The sequence below is a fragment of the Pelmatolapia mariae genome, linkage group LG17, assembly GCF_036321145.2.
Source record: "Pelmatolapia mariae isolate MD_Pm_ZW linkage group LG17, Pm_UMD_F_2, whole genome shotgun sequence".
Taxonomy (NCBI): Eukaryota; Metazoa; Chordata; class Actinopteri; order Cichliformes; family Cichlidae; genus Pelmatolapia; species Pelmatolapia mariae.
In genome coordinates this window covers 7,683,205-7,699,169 of record NC_086242.1, presented here as the reverse complement: position 1 = coordinate 7,699,169, position 15,965 = coordinate 7,683,205, and the positions used below count along the sequence as shown (strand labels likewise).

Genomic DNA, 15,965 nt, shown 5'->3' with positions numbered 1-15,965 from the left:
GGTGGCGGGGAAGAGGAGGAGGAGGTGGAGGAGGCGGCACCAAATCACATGGTGCAGGGCTGGTGATGAACACCATAATGGGTTTGTCATCCTTGCTGTGGCTAAAGAAAATCTGCCTCGCAGGCTTCCATAGAGAAAGAACGCTCATAATTCATTTTATTGGCTTGAATCATGTTTTTCTCCACTCTCTTCTTTAATCAAACCTTATACATTCATTTATTTTACCACATTTAAAAAATAAATATCTCTGGTGTGGATGAGATGCAAAGTTTCTGCTGGCAGATTTACAAGTCAAAACCACATTTTAAAAAGTGTAAATAAATATAGGAAATTGAATTAATTCTGTCAGCATCTATTAGATATGGAAAAACTTGGGTAAAAATTGAGAAGAAGAAAAAAGGGATGAAGAAAGGATTCTATCATGAATATCACTAATGATTGTGCTAAAAACAGCATAAATTATGCATATTACCTCCTCTCTTTCCAGTAATAAATGTTTTATCATTATCCCCTGCATTTAATGCTCTGTACCTTCACTGGAGCAGAGAAGAGCAGCGCCAACATCAGTTCTCACAATAAATAAAAGACAACTTAAGCACTCCGCAATCACAAATTGTGTGCAGGAGAAAGAAATTCTGAAATGCTGAAAATTAAATGGGAGAAAAAATAATGTGAGACAATTAATTTTTAAAAATATACCCCCTTTTTAAAAAAAATAATATAGTGACTCTCTTATGGAGGGAACCTTGCTTTAAAAAGCTGTCAATATTTCCAGTCCTATTACTATTTTTTACATTTAAAAACAAATATTTTTACAGCTTCTTTTTCTCCACCTCCACCACGACTGAATCCATATATATGCAACCAGAGAGGGACAAACAATGATAATGATTGTGTGTGAATGCGCTTTTTTTGTGTGCATTTGTGCCCAGCCCACATGGGTACCGTGTGTATTCTTTGGCCTGTAAATACCATTTTAATAGAAGTGTGTACACGTCCCTTCACTGTGTTTGTGTGTGTGCATGTGTGAGTGTTTGACGAGGGGCAGATACAGGACAGGCCTTAAAGGATGTCCACAGCCAGGATAAACAGGATCTAGGCAGGGAGAACAAACAGGGCTGAGCTATTACACAGAGCAGGGCGACAGCTGCCCGGGACACAAGTAAATAGGGAAGAGGCCAGGACAAGGCGTGCTTGTGAACAAACAGGCCCCTGTTTAACACCGCAGCGCTCACTACTGATGGAGAGAGACGCAGTAAAAGAAGGCAGAGATAGACAGAAAGGGTGGGGGATGACGAAGAAAGGCAGAGGAGAAGAATGAAAGTGAAGGAGTGCGAGAGGAAGAGAGGGTGTGGGATGGAGAGAGGGAGGAAGGTGGTGATGTTTTCAGGGGGGAGGTAGAGAGAGAGAGAGAGAGAGAGAGAGACTGGCACAATGTGACATCCAATCCGGTGATGAATCTCAGCATAAGAAACTCAAGGCTGCAGCCGAGATCAGCCGGCTAATAAGTATTCAAATTAGGCATAAATTTTACATGCCCAATGTTTAAAATATTCAGAGAAAGACTGTCTGATTGCCTTTACTATGATTTTATGAACATTCTAATGGAGCTTGGATCTCTCTTTTTTTTTTCCTGCTTTCTTTCTTGGACCGGCGACGGATGTTCGGAAAACCTGAAGATATAAGAGATGAGGAAATGAGGATTTTTAATAACATCTGAATGCAACGCAAACTATGGTGGAAATCCAAAGAAAATTGCTACTTTGATATTAACAAATCAATGTGATTTTACTCTTTTTTTTTTAAAGAAAAATGTGAGCTCACATCAGATTACTATTTATAAAAAGTTAAAGTCAAATAAAGAAAAAAGGGTTAAAAAAACTGTTAGAAAAATCTGAATCTGAATACATAAATAATAAGATGGCCAGCTTAATCTCAACGCTATAATCTTCCTCACCTCCTCCAAAATAAAATCTGCAACATAATGATAATGCAGATATATGCAAAGTATATTCGCAGAGATCAGATGGTGCTTTAACCTTAATGACAGCAGTGAGATAAATTAATTAGCCATCTAAAGGCGGCATTCAAATCTGCCAATTAGAATGTCAATTAGAAACACAGCCAGGCTGCAATGACGAGCGGGCAACCAAGCTGTGGATCTGACTGTGGGGGTGATGGAACTGTCACAGATAGACACACACACACATACACGCGTGTGTGCGCACAAACACATGCACAATACTCGAGAGTGACAATGCGCTGCACCTGGGGGCGTGACTGTGTGAAGCATGCATGTAAGACTGCGTCTGTATATGTGCATGAGCCCACCACGGTGCCCTCTCCCTGAGGGGTACCAGCCCTGACCCTAGCTCAGCCTGTCCTGAACCAACTGGGTTGGAAGGAACCATGCCACCTCCAGCTACAATATCCACCAAGGCCGTCGTTCCAATGTGGCTGCTTTAATGCTGCATGAGTGAGGCTTGCCGGCTGCCGGCTTGCCTGCACGTGTGTTTGACATCCATAAATTGGTGTCCTGCATTTCAACACACCAGCTATTTGATGCCATTTCCTCAAGCCATAATCTTCCAATGAGGGAGAACCTAGACCACTTATTATCATGATCGGAAGCAAAGAGGAAGCCTGTTATTACCTGGTAATATGCTGGTAATTCTGCAGACGTATAGCTTTGGGAAGGAAGATGACAGTGATACTCGGCGTTTGGGTTATAAGAGATGAAGATAGCTTTGAGCTCTCTAAATTTACTGTCGCTGAAGGCACCAACATTTCTATTAAGATAGAGGTTCAACAGAAAGAAAAGACACTTCATTTTGCAAAGCTTCAGAGCAACTCCAGCTTTTGTCTCATTTCATGTGCAACTCTACAATCACTCGATTGCTTGCTTCCTCTTCAGTTATAGCAAATATTTACTGTTGAATCTTGCATCGTCAGGAATGTGAGAAAGTGTCCCGACGGGGCGTTTGGCCCAGAAATCTGGAGAAATTCTCCGATTTCTTTGGAGAAGTGACACAACAAAGGTGTAAGGAAAATTGAGCCTTTCATTGCCTCAGTCGCACACACACACACTCCCAGTTCTGCACATACACGACAAAACACACACCTATCATTAAAGGGGAAAGAAGCAGCCCTCCATCTTTGTTTGCGAGCTCTAAAAGCCCTTAATGTAGCCTCATTACCTGGCCTGTCTCCCGCTCTATCATGTGCAGTAAACACACACTATGACACTGGCAATCCATCTAGTGGGAATACACAGCTGTCTCCTATGCTCCAACACAGTCTGGGGAACACTGAGGAATTTTTGTCCAGAGTCCCTGGGCTATCCATTCTCAGCATGAGGATGTTCTCCACTGTGTCTATCTAAAACACAGATCCATTTTCACATTCTACATGCATGAGTTGCAAAAAATATTTTCATTAGGATGACACAAAAGAAAGGGCGGAGGGAAAAAAAAGTGACCAGTAAATCTGTGATCCCAGACGTCTGTTCATTATCGGTGCACATTTCAGGTGGTTGGATGGAATTCTTTTGGTTTGTGAGTTCAGAATAAAAAAATATATATATATCTAATAATAATAGAAATTACATTTCACAGTCTGCTGACTCCTCACAGCTCTCTGATCAAGTCTAGATATGGTTACCATTTAAAATAATCACAGATTCTGTGCTTGAGTGAAATTAATTCATCATTGCCATAAGTTACTATGCATACAAAATAAAGAAGTAACTAGGCAAGGGCAAGAGCTCACATATTCAATACTTCAGATTGCTTAATAAATCAAAATGCCACGTATGTGCTTGACTGAAAAAAACGATGCTAAAAAATCACTGAATTTTAAATAATGACTGGCAAAAAGTTTAATAACTTAATCTACAAATTTTATGCCTTCAAACAATCTTTGATTATGATCATATATCTGTTTGTACCTCAGTGTGAATTGTAATTTTTTTCCCCTGCCAGTGAGCTGTCACAGCACGAGGGGGGACATCACAAGCAATTCATTACAGCCTACAGCTTCTTGTAGCGAGTTTGGAGTTTGAGATGGAAAAACGACCACTTGGAAAGCTACGTTCGACACAACCCAGTCCTCCGGATTAAGTAAGGAGAGCCAGGCTGCCGTGCCTTAGAATTAAAAGCTTCCTTTTTGGCACTAAAAGGCCACCATAAAAGAGCATTAATGACTACTTCTTATAAACCTGTGTATGGTAATGGTTTCTGCTCTCAGATAGAGGAATTTCAAAAGTGCTTCACTGGTGAATAAAGATTGCTTTGGAAAAAAAGGGGGGGGGGTGTGGGGGTGGTAGCTGAAGAAATCATATTTACAAAATCAGGAGTGGGGCCAAATGAAAAGAGATGAATATGAATAATGGACTTTGCTTTTTTCCGGATTAACATTATTCAAAGCAACGGAATCAAATGTGGTTATCTCCTGTCCAATGAGCCCCTACACTGAGAAAAACCTCAGTCATATTTCAATTCTTCATTTGAGCTGACAATAAATTGTAGTTCTGTGATAGGAGACATTCAGTCAAGAATGTTCAGAACTTAATTCTCTTCTATTTACAATAAAGAGATGAGAAAGAATAAGATAAAAGACAGACTATTTGCCACAGTATGTAAGTGTCCCTGAATGGATGTGTGAGAGTGTGTCAGAGTGGAGAACAGAAAGTGGAAAGAAAGAAAGGGGGTGAATAAAATGACAAAGAGAACCATAGGAAAGAGTGTAAAGTGCATGTTCAATTGTACAATCTGCACAATGTCTCTTTAGATTCAAATGCAAGAGGCACTCAGGAATAGTGGGAATGATACTGCGTTAATACAAATTAATGTTATGTGAATGCAACCAGCTCTGAAATATAATAATAGCAAAATATTCATTGTACACCAGCTATCCAGTTACTAATATAAATGGATATGAAAGGCAAAGATTGGTATTAATAAAATAAAATCCACTAGTATCTCATTAAAAATCAAGAAAAAAAATTATAAACAAAATATTTTACTATTAATAGATTTATGTGGTATAGTAATAAATGCACACTTCTTTGAAATATTAGTGCAGCACGGCTTGTCCCCTGATGGAAAAAGAGGAGGAGAGAGACTAGTCCTCTCCTGCATTTAGGCTCGACCCATATCATTTACATGTTACCTATCAGGCACCTCGTTCTGTTGAAGCTGTAGACAGCCCTGCCGCTGTGGGCGAGCGAGACAGTGACGAAAGCCCGATCAGTCGGCTCTCATTTGCATATTTGCCAATTTCATTAATTAACTCAGCCCACCTAATCAGGGCTAATTGACCTATAAAGAGGGGAGGCCTCATTGTCTCGTCCAATCATCTTTATCACGAGGAGAGGAGGTGCGCGGCGAATACAAGGCACTCCAGACCTAACTGTATTTATAGACATCGTATCTGGAAGTGTTTCACTCAGAAAATACTGTAAGTGATCAAAACTGAGCTGCTTTGACACATTGCAAGGACTGGATAAGAAAAAAAAGAAGTAAATGGACAAAATTCTTCACGTTGCTCTGGTGTTCTTGCTGAGAAAAATCAGAGAAGCTAATGACAGTTGGATGGGTCTGACTCTCCGCTCCTCTCCACAGATCCAGCGGACGGGCGCAGGGGAGCCAGCCGCGTCTGACACAGCTACAGAGACATAGCTCATTGTGACGTTTCCAGTTATTTCTGGTTGATTAGGGCCATTATGTCTCGAGCTCTGATTTATGTTGTCATTCCCTCTCAGCAGTCCTGCATCGATAGATCTTAATGAATTGGTAAATAAGGGTGAAGATTGCAGTTGACAACACCGCAACATTCCTCATTCATACCAGACAAGATTTATGTAACCAATTAGAAGCATAAAAAGGTGGGTTTGGTAAGGAGGGGGGGAAAAAAAAATCATCTCTTCTGAGGAAAATTACTAAAGTCTAGCCAACGACAAAATAGATAATGAGAAGTCCTTAACTTTGGCTTAGTTGTACTTTCTGCACAGAAAGGTTGGGGACTCGGAAGAAAAAGAAGAAACGATCCCGCTCCTCTTAGGATTAAAAAAAAGAAAAAAATATATATATATACAGAGACCGCTGAGTGTGTGTATGCATAGTCTGACTGCTTGACTGCACCTCTGCTTTAAAAAAAAACATACCCGAGTGTCCAAATCACATCAGAATAATGCCCAATCCAAAAAATCCTGATGGAATCAACAGATTAAAAATTAAGCCAGAGCACCAACAAAGAACCACTTTGATGTGGAAATGTTAAATTCAAGAAGCACCCCCCCCCCCCCCCCCCCCCCCCGCCTTCACACACCTCCCACACCCCTCCCAACAGCCAAAACAGAGACTCTGAAAATGAAAAGTAAGGCATCCATGCAGGTGTGCGCACGCAAATCAACTGTTACCTTAATGTTTAATACAATCAGCAGGGAAATTTTCATCCGCATTTTGTAAACGCCTCATATTTCGATCGCTTAATCTCCCCAGATTGTAGTTATAGAAATCTGTTAGCAGGCAAATAAAAGGCCACTTTGTCATATAAAAAAAATAATAATAATAATAATAATAATCAGATAAAAGTGCTGATCATCAATAGCCGGTGACAGGCCAGGAAGACCCAAAGGGCAGCAGTGAACAGAGGTGGAAAATTAAAGCGGAGTGATACGGGAGCCGGCTCCTTTCAGCCTCTCTCCCTTCAAGCACATGCAAATGAGGCCGTGCTGCTTAACTGCATCATTTATGTGGATAATAGCGGCATCATCATTACGGGAACTCAAATTAAATTACATCACAATTAGCATAACAAAGTGATTGGTTAAACTTTCAAAACAAATAACGCAGCTCTGCTAATGAACAGTGTTAATTGGTGAGTGTGCATTCTAAATAAAACATGTAGGTAAACATGTGTTTTAGTCTAACAATTTCAAATTTCACTTCCCTGCTTTTTATTTCTTTTTTGGGGAGGAATAGAAGAAAACAGAAAAAGAAGACTTAAAACTGAATACTGCCAGGGGGATTTGTAAGCTGAAATATAAAATGTGTAGCATTTAATTTTATTGCGCTAAAGAACCTATTATATGCCAGACTCTAGAGAACAATGTAAATTATCTGCCTTCAAAATGGAGTTTGGCCAATTCTCCATGTGAACTAATCACATAGCTCATTATGCATTAGGGTATTAAATTATGAAGAGGAGTCCCTTTCACATTCCTGCACAAAGCCCTATAAAATGTTAATAATATGCCCACAATAGCCCAATACCATGCCTTGCTCACCCTCATCAATATTTAAGTAAACAAATGATCCCACTCGCCTTTGATAAAGATAATTAGTGCTTCACCAATTATCAGTCTTGTGACCTCTCTCCTCTTCAAACTAAATGTCTGCTCCAAAGAGTTTGGGATTTTTTTTCCCCTCCACACGCAAAGAGATGGGAGAAAAACAAATAAGTCAAACTTCAAGTAACAGCTTTGCCCTCTCAGAACACATATCTGCAGCTGATTAATATTTGATTGTTATTAGCTTATGAAAGGTTATTGAGTGGCTGTGCCCTTTTATTCGGCTTAATCATAGTGGTGCATCACTGTCCTCTTGATTTTAATGATCAATGATTAGCTTAGCAAGCGAGTAGCAACATCTGAAAAACACACACACACACTATCCAAATAGTACAAGAGCAGAAAATACCACAGCAAGTTCATGCACACACACACACACGAATTCATTCAAACACACACACACACACAAAGTCAAAACCAGCACACACGTGCTCACTTGTACGCATGCACATAGACACACACACATACACAGCCATACACACTGAGCCATTCATCAACACTAATTAAGCAGCAGATTAACAGAGCCCGCAGACCAAGGCTGAACGGTTACACAGTGGGACGACCAACGGGGAAGGCAGGAGACACAGCCCGGCAATAAAATACAACCATTAAACACAGCCAAGAGCCTGAAGTCGACTATGGGTGACAGAGGATTGATGGCTAGATGAATGATGGATGGATTGATGGATAAATAGATGGATGGACAGTCTGCCTGACTTTTTTTTTTCTTCTTTTTTTTACCTGAAGGTGAGAAGTGCCAGAGAGCTTGACCGAGGAACAGAGTACTTGGCTCTGCCACCGCCGAGGGTGTCTAGCTGCTACGGCCCCAAGTCGACTGGTGTCACCGTGTGAAGAGGCAACACTATCTGTGTCATCACTTTAGCCGTGTTTATGGGGGATGGCATCATAAACAAGCCACCCCCCACCACCAACCCCCCCTACACTTCTCGCCACCCGCCACACAGCCCCCGCCCCAGTTCCCCCCTTCTCCTTTCCTCTCCTCTCCCTCTCTTGCCACCTCACCACCACTGTACCATTCATGCATACTTAAATCACACTCGCCCCATTAAAAAAAAAAAGAAAAAAAGAAGGGAAAAAAAAGAGAAAGCCCAGACGCCTCTCCTGACAATTATTCTATCATTTCCAGTTGTCACCGGGGCAATTACCGATCGGGGGGCCCTTGTGCAGGTCGGACATGCAGGCCCGAAAGAGGAGGCTTGAGTTGGGGGAGAGAAGGAAAAGAATGGGAGAGGGACAGCGGAGGGCGTGTGTATGCGTGTGTGCGCGCGTGTGTGTGTGTGGAAGGAGGGAGGTGGGGGTGTGGGTGAGGGGGTGTAGTGTACAAAATGGAAATTTATGACAGAGAGACGGTGGCTTCTTTCTCTCTCCGCACTGGATATAATTAGACCATCATTTTTTTAAGTCTGAAGATAATGAAATTTCGCAATTACAGGAAAACACCACTTAATCATTTCATTCACCGGTTTAGTGGAAATGAGCAATACCGCAATTACTAGGTAAAGCTCTGCTTTTGGTGCATTTTTAGAAAATAAATCTGAGATAAGTTTTTTTTATTTATCTCAGCTACTTCTAAAAAGTAGCAATAAAGCATGTGCATCCATGCATTTGTGTGCAAATGTCTAAGTGTGTGTGTGTGTGTGCAGGTACTCTGCGTGTGGGTGGGTCCTGTGTATGACTGAGAGAGTGTGTGTATGTGAGAGTGTGTGGGGATCTTCACACGGGGACTGCTGTGACTCGTCACAGGATGTTCGCCGGCTCTCCCCTTGCATCTCGCCTGCATGCTTACCAGGGAGGCTCGCGCTGCTCTCACTCTAATCGCACATCTGCTTCTCTGAGCACACGCTCTCTGTCTCTCTCTTTCTCTCTCCCTCGTGCAAGTGCACACACACTATCGCTCTTGCGCACAACCTGCCGGACCTGCTCTCTCCTTTGCTCTGTGTAGTCGGCATTGCTGAGACAAGAGGGAGACAGAAGTACGAGAAGAGAGAGGTGCACTCGCCGCAAAGGTATGTGTGTCTGGCTTTATACTAGTGCTTTTCCTTTCAGCTCCGATTGTGTGCATGTCAAAGTGTGTGTGTGTGTGGATTCAAAGAGTCTGAATGGGATTAGTGAAGGGCTCAGCGGCAGTCGGTAGCCTCCATACCGTGCACGGGGCACTTAAAAACAATTAAGCCATATCACATCCGTGTATTTCCAAGTTACACGACATCACGAAGCACTGCTACGTTAACACAAAACTAAGTCATAAATAGTCCAAAAGAGGCAGATAAAATGACCTACCTTTTAAACAATGACTGAGAAATCCACTCTCCCTGGTAAGAAGCATTTGAAGAAGTATTCTCAGAAACCTGAGAGCATTACGGTGCATCAAAAATGAAGAGAAGGGGAAAATGCCAGTAGCGGAAAACAGACGGCAGGAAAGTGGAGGCAAAAAAGGAAGAAAAAAAAGTAGAGTAACTAGCTGACGCTTACTGTCAAAGACATCGCCAGAGAAGTATTTACAGCGGTATTTACAGTAGTGCGAGGGGAGAGCACCTCTGCCTGGTCACGTCTGAGAGACAGTTGCCGTTTCAGTGCTGCCTAATTAAAACAAGTCAGGCAGCCCCGCTGGATTGTTTTGACGCCTGAGGACCAATAGTACACAAAAACCAGTGGCTTGATCGGCGGGGTAGGGGGGCTGGTCGTGGGGAGCAGAGAGGAGGGGGCGGAGGGTGGCGAGAGTTGGCAAAGAAATGGGGGGGGGGGGGGGGGGGGGGGGGTACTGGAGGAATCTGAGAGGGGAGGGAGATGACAAAAGGTTGAAAACTGGCGAGACCGCCACATGCCGAATGCTTGCTTACTTTTTTTCTAAGATGATCATTAAAACTGTTATAAAATACCTTAACAAAAGGTATTTTTAAATGCAAATGATTGGCCAAACAAAACAGTTACGGGAAGGGAAGGAAGAAATATAAAAAGATATACAGAGAGAAAAAAGAAAAAAAATTAACACACAAGCTGACAAACATTTCACAGCTTTTCTCCCTCAGCCAGAATGTTTAAAGGCTTGGTTTACTACTTGATAAAAGGGGAAAATGTGCTTGTACAAATGTTACATTCACATATTTGAAGCCTAATGAATTAGGTCAGTATCTATTACTAGAAGTGCAAAAGCTGCCAATCCTTATCGCCGGCTAAAGACGCTGACAAAAGCTGAAACGAGCTGAACGAGCCTCGGCTGGGATCAGATGTGCTGCATGTGATGTATTGACGTGTTTCCCCCATTGTAAACAACGCACAACAGGCAATGAGATGGAACATTTAGGGCTAATGGTGTTTGCCAATCTTTTTGTCAATTTTTTTCCTCCTCTTTCTCTCCCCTTTTTCTCCCTCCCTCTCCCATGCATGCCACAGATGTTTTTCTTAGTCGCTCCAACAGACAGGAATCTACTGGCAAGAAGAAAGGCTCGGTCTTCCCCAGGAGAGAGGAGTACAAAGCCCCCAGTCTGCACACAACAGATGCCGAAAGCTAGTCCATCTGCCACCAGCTTGCAGTGCCACATGGGCCTGAGAGATTTAATACAAGAGAGGACTTTTATTTATTCCTTTGCCTATGTAAGTTTGTGCCACATAATCAAATACAAATACACATCTAAATCTGGCAGAGATGCAACTTTAAAATTAAATTCACACTAACGGACACACACATGTGCGAGCATACAGGCAGCCGCAAGAGGTTATAGGGAGTGCAAGAATCTTCTGTTTTAAAGAGCGGCACCCGGGGCAACTATGACAGATTTATTTAGGCAAAGATGTAGCCCCCAATGCGGGGTAAAGACCACTTGAACTCACAGCTCAGAGCGGCGCACTGGTATAATTTAACAGCCTCTGAATAGCACATTATCTCCCCGGCTCTGTTGGAGCATATTTTAGCTGTATGATATCATTATTAAGAGACAAACACAGACCAAAAAAAAAAAAAGGTAGCATTTTCATTAGTGTCAACTGTCTGAGCTCTGAGCCAGGAAAGGTAAACACCAAACAATCATGACAGGCTGAAAGAGACCGTGGGAGCTGAAGCAGGCGAGAGAAAGAGAGATGACAAGAGTGGAAAAGCAAGCAAGAGAGAAAAAAAAAAGAGAGACAGCGACGGAGAGAGTCAAAAGGGGCTAACATTAAACAACTGCTGTTAATTGCTCTAAGCATCCACATTATGCCAGTAATTTCTCCCATTTCTCTTTCAGCGCTAAGGGCTTCAGGCTAGAAAGCTCCTTCAGCCCCTTTAATAAACTACTCAGAGTGCCCCACTGGAAAAGACAAACACGAGGCCCCTGGCCTTAGAAACATTTGCCTCACTAGGGGGAAAGCTATGCCTGTTTCTACACTTCTGTGACAATTCTGTGCCTTCTCCCTTCAGGTATTTGTTCCCCACGTCTCTTCTTCCAGTGCTTTCTGCTGCCAAGGTCAACAGAGACAAACAGGCCCACCAGCGTCTTGATGTGGTGGCAGCAGAACAGTGAGAGGGGAAAGAGGGAGAAAATGGGGGAGATGGATAGATAGACATGTGTAGTGGGTACAGTGGGGAGGGGCGATGGTGGCAGCAGCTGGTTACCAACCTCGGCAAAAGCAGCAGCAGTGGAGGAGCAGTGGATCTGAAACGCAGTCAAACTCCACACTGATGATAGCAATAAATGCTTCCCATCTCCCAGCACTGCTATAATTTCCATAGTTTATACGCACACAAACACACCACTACTATTTTAATTAAAGCTACACTGGCACTGGGGACAAAGTCAAGTATGCCTTGAAAAGCACATGCACTGCTGTAAGGTCAGCTACTAGGAGCCAATCTTCAGCTATAATTTTATTAACAGGTATTAGCCTAAATTTATTGAATTTACTAAATAATGCACTAATTTTTAAATAAAAAAAATAGGACAAAAGGCAAGCACAAAGATTTCTCAGAGATTACAAGTGTATGTATATTTCTCTCAAACCTTTCAGTAATTCTATTTATGTTGTCTTACTTCCCAGAAATTTAGCGCCACCTGGAACAATTGGTAGAGCACCCGTCATTATTCATCACCTAGCATGCTAGCAAGGGCAGCCTTACAAATGCAGGAATCGTTGGCTTAAAAATAAATAACTTTTGAGTTCTACGCCGCTATGGAGAGGAAAAACTTTGTATTTAAAAAAAAAAGGTTTTCATATGGCAGTCCTCTGAAAATCTTTTTGAATAGAGAGGTAAAAAGATTTGCTTGTCTTAATACTTTGGTTTACTCAAAGCACATTCTTCCAACTTGACACTGAAAGTGCTCAGCCAAGATTGAACTTGCCTGTAAAGGCTTTTATAAACACATTTTACTGTCACAGAGGAAATAAATTAAGCAGGGATGGTGATGAGCCCTTAAATTGCATTTATGACTTTATGGTTAACTCAAGTTTCTATTTATATTATACATATGTTACACTTGTATTGAAAAAAAAAATGTTATTTTTATATACACGTGTAATATGAGGTCAATAATCCTGACTTTTCAATATAAGGTTTAAAATGTCCTCTTTTAATTTTCCCATTTTTGGAAATAAATTCATGTCACACACACACGGACACACACACACGGACACACACACACAAGCTCCTTTCATAAGTTGTCACATAAATGTTCCACAAGCACAATTCCTGTTCCACTAAGTCCTGCCTACAATGAATGAAATGAATAAGCCAAATAAGGCATAATGAGGGTAGGGCTCTTACTAGTCCTGGTCAATGCTGATCACATGATATGTTGCTTATGGCCACAGAGCAAAGACCATTACAGACCGGTGATTATATAAGTGGTTGGAAGGCAGCACCATTTTAATATACTGTACTTAAGCACCGGGGTATCCATGGCAACTTGCCCTGCACCGTGCATTCAGAAAATCCCTCATGAAATGCCTATTAAGTGGATGATAATGACAGTGTCCAAATATATTTGCATATGTGTTTGAAAGCCAAAAAAGAAAAAGAAAAAAAAACCACAAGAGAAGTCAATGGGGGTGGAGGGGTCCCCGAGTGTTGCAATCATAATAAATATGTTGACTTTTGTTTGTTTGCTGCTATTGTAAGAAATACAACATTTTTAAATCAGTGATTAATGAAAGGCTTTGCTTCCAGTAAGACCAATACTGCCAAAGTTGATTATCATTGGTAATGTGTGTGAATTAAGGCCTCCTCGCCTTCCTCTGGGATTCTCCACATGTGACTTCCATTTGCAACTCTGGCCGAGTGCCCAACAGGACATCCCTGAGAGAGTGTTTGCTTGACTCAATATCAACAGCCCGAGTAAGCAGCTGGAGGGGACACTCTGGCCAAACCCAGCCATCGCTTCTATTGAAAATAAACTAGGCTGTGCATTCACTGGGCCCAAAAATATCAACACGCGCTGCAAGGAGCCACGTATAGCACTCTGCACTGTTCCGCTGGTGCCTCTCAAAGGCTTAATGATACCTGCACCTCCCCTCCAGCTGCTTCTGCCGACGCCGTAGCTACACACAGACGGCAGGTGGGCGGGAATTAAAGTATACATTACAGCAGAAAAATAAAAAGAGATCGAAATGACAGAAGTCAGACAGTTCAAGCTAACTGGGCCTCTTGAAGCGAAGGAGCTGGTAGACTAGCGACAGACACTCCAGGTTAAATTGGCCCTCCAGTGCCTCCTCTTATTTTCCCCCACCACCGCAGCTGCCTCTGATGCCCACCCCCAATTCTAAAAAAAAGAAAGAAAGAAAAATAGCTTTTCTTCAAAAACATATTTGAATTAAACGAGTTGCTGAAATCAAAGGCTCAGCTGAGATGGATAAATTTAAACAAGCAAGTGCAGCTCACAGCAGTTTACCTGTTATACAGCAGATTGGAAGGAGATGAAAGAATAGAGCATGGAAGACAACTTCTCTTTTTTCACAGCAGTAGATATTATCATATAGTAAAAGGCAGCTACGGTTTAATTAGATTCCTACTAGGAGAAAAGTACATGCTACTGAGTTGTTGTGGGTTTTTTTTTTTTTTTTTATCTTCTTGGCCACTGAGATGTCATCACGCTAAAGCAACGGCCAAAAAGAAAAAAAGGCGAGGGGGGGGGATTCAATAGTCGTCTCATGCATTCAGATTTCCTGTTAGGGGATGAATCTCAAACCCATTTATGACAGTGATCTGTAGTGTCTGAGGATCCCACAGCTCCAGCTCTGCCAAAGAGATTATCATTCCCAGAACCACGGCTACACAGTTGAATGGCAAAGAGACAAGCTTCACTGGCAGTCAAAAGAGCACAACACCTGTATATGCTATGCAACAACCCGCTATCTAACATCCAAGGAATCCCATCAATGCACTCACAAGTAGCAATAAAAAATGCTTTCATGCCGGATGAAAAATTAGATGCTGACCGTGAATTAGATAACAGGGAAAGTTTGGGAATAATCCCCAGAAGCTGTTGTGACGTGGAGCTTTTAGGTGGACTTTACAGACCTCCGATTACCTCAGCCTTCTGGGTTCACTGCTGACATAGTGGCTATCCATTCATGACTAAAACACCATTCAACTTGATACCAATTACACCTTTAAAAAAAAGGCCTGATCAAATTAATTCAGAAAAATGGCATTCTAGCAAAGAATAATAAACTCATTATATGGAAAACTCAAACTCTCATATTCTCCACACCACGGCTAATTCAAACCTAATTTTTACTAGCCACTAATTTGAGGGTGAAGGGGTTGGGGGGGGGGAGTAGGAATTACATCTGGAGGTAATTCAATGTGTGGAACTGAGCCCAGTGGAGGCTATAATACCCCCCCACTCGCCCACACGCACAAAAAAAAATACAAAAAAAGACAGACAAGACATAGAGAAGGAACTATTTAGGTGAGTGGGACTTCCGGAGCACTGAAACGACACTTCTCACAAAAATGTTTTCATTATGCTGTCACCAGACACAGGCTGGAGAGGATATAGGTGCTGCAGGCACAGACAGAGAGACAGACCGAAACACTGATAAATGAGGAAGAGGGGGAGAGTTTTTTAGGAATTGTGTGTATAAGGTGCAGGCTCCTCCAGACAGCTGCACTGGCTCAGGATTTAGCCAAGTATGTGGAGTTGAGGGAAGGTTGCGGGTTAATTTTGACTCCACCATTGGGTGTTGTGCCCGCTGTAAAGGCTCAGAGTTTATGAGGAAGTCTCCCTCTCAAGTGACCAGCTACATCTGGGCTGCCTAAGTGGGCTGCCTAATAAATGGCACACTTTTTCAATGATCTGCAATTTCAAAGCACTGAGTAAAGGGTATCCAGCTGTATCAATTTCACTGTATGGATGCAAACTTAGCAGCTATTTGCAGGGAAGTATTTGTGCGGAGACTAGAAGTGGTAAGGTTTGAAAGATTATTCGTGATGACGCTGAAAGCAGTCACACCGCTAGAAACTGCGGGGAAGAAAAATCTAAAGTTTGGCTCCCAACAATCCCTGCAGGAGAACATTAACATGTGATAGAGAAACTCGCCTCAGTCCCTTCCACACCAGAACCCCCTGCTCTTCACTTAAATCCTTTGCCATCCCTTCAACGCTAAATGTGTTTTCCAA

General features: G+C 42.2%; 1 protein-coding gene across 10 annotated transcripts in view; it reads right to left on the bottom strand.

Moving 5' to 3' along the window:
* foxp2 (forkhead box P2) overlaps positions 1–15,965 on the bottom strand; it is a 102,873-nt gene that overhangs the window by 60,856 nt on the left and 26,052 nt on the right. For 2 of the 10 annotated variants that reach the window (XM_063500699.1, XM_063500704.1), the window contains exon 1: positions 9,653–9,968. The exons of 7 other annotated variants lie outside the window; for them this stretch is intronic. The gene's annotated coding sequence lies outside the window, so the exon portion shown is untranslated. Of the gene's footprint in view, positions 1–8,092; positions 8,193–9,652; positions 9,969–15,965 lie in introns of those variants that run through there. One more of the 10 variants, XM_063500700.1, reaches the window with a different exon arrangement.